The sequence below is a fragment of the Callospermophilus lateralis genome, unplaced genomic scaffold (genome assembly GCF_048772815.1).
Source record: "Callospermophilus lateralis isolate mCalLat2 unplaced genomic scaffold, mCalLat2.hap1 Scaffold_841, whole genome shotgun sequence".
In the NCBI taxonomy this organism is placed as follows: Eukaryota; Metazoa; Chordata; class Mammalia; order Rodentia; family Sciuridae; genus Callospermophilus; species Callospermophilus lateralis.
Genome location: NW_027516489.1, coordinates 91,489 through 92,624, shown reverse-complemented (window position 1 = coordinate 92,624; position 1,136 = coordinate 91,489). Strand labels below are relative to the sequence as shown.

General features: G+C 37.0%; 1 pseudogene; it reads right to left on the bottom strand.

The window, feature by feature from the left end:
- Positions 1 to 439: 439 nt before the first annotated feature.
- Positions 440 to 687, bottom strand: LOC143386852 (ATP synthase F(0) complex subunit f, mitochondrial pseudogene; annotated as a pseudogene).
- Positions 688 to 1,136: the final 449 nt, after the last annotated feature.

Sequence of the window (1,136 nt, the reverse complement as noted above, 5' to 3'; positions counted from 1 at the left end):
ACTGGGTTATAAAAGACAAAACATACAATAGAACCTAGCATCAACCAGAACAGATTCTAATCACAGTCCCAGTTGAGGTTTCAAGTGACAGCCAGCATCATCTACCTGCCCAACAACTGAATACTGGGGACTACAGAGGATTCTGAGTGTTGTTACTAAGTAGAGTAGAGGTGAATTTTTTTTGCCATGCCCTATTCAAAAACCAGATTTCTAAATGTTTTCATTGTTTTAAGCCACTAGGTTTTGGATTTTTATTTCTTATATAAACATAAACAAACAACAAAGAAATCTTAATTTTTTTAACCAGTCACCTTTATTTGGTGTTAATACTCAGGATATGAAAGAATTCAGCCATGAGGCCACTTTCATACTGGAGGCAGTCCCAATCAGGAGTACATAGTATACTCTCCACACTGACGCCTCTTCATTGGTACTTGCATCACCACTCATGCTTGAGGTACTGTTAAGAAAGGCAGTAGCTGAAAAGCAGCATGCTGCCATCACCATGTTGACACCTGCAATGCTCCCCTTCTTCATGTTGACGTACTTGTAACACTGGTAGTAACCTCTCTGAAATGCTCAGCAAATGCCTTTAGGGGAAAAATCCCACATCAATATCCACCTTGGGCACTCCCCTAGTTTGACATCCATGGGTTTCTTCTCTTTCACTGGCATGACTAATGCCATCTTAAAATCTTAGTGTCTGCTGAGCCAGGCCATGTAAGGTTCTTATCTTAATCTTTAACCTAACCTTCCACTCCATATTGCATACATAGCTTGAATTATATTAAACTGTCTGCACTTGCCCATAGATACTATATTTTTAGACACTGAAATATTTGAAGACATAAGACCTTAGTAAAGTTCTTTCTGAACACTTCCTAACAATTCTTCCATTTATGGAGAAAGTACTATTAGTTAAGATTCAATTCTTGACACCACTTCTCAGTGGCTTTCCATAATCCCCAGTTTGCATTAGAAATCCATTTCTCTCTTTTACCTTAACATCAAATATAACTTGTGTTGGATTAATAGCAAAATGGATAAATGCTCTGTAAGTGTAGTTCATGCAATTAACACATACAATCTGTCAGAATATGATCATCAAAATGTTGTAAATTATTTGTTACATTTAT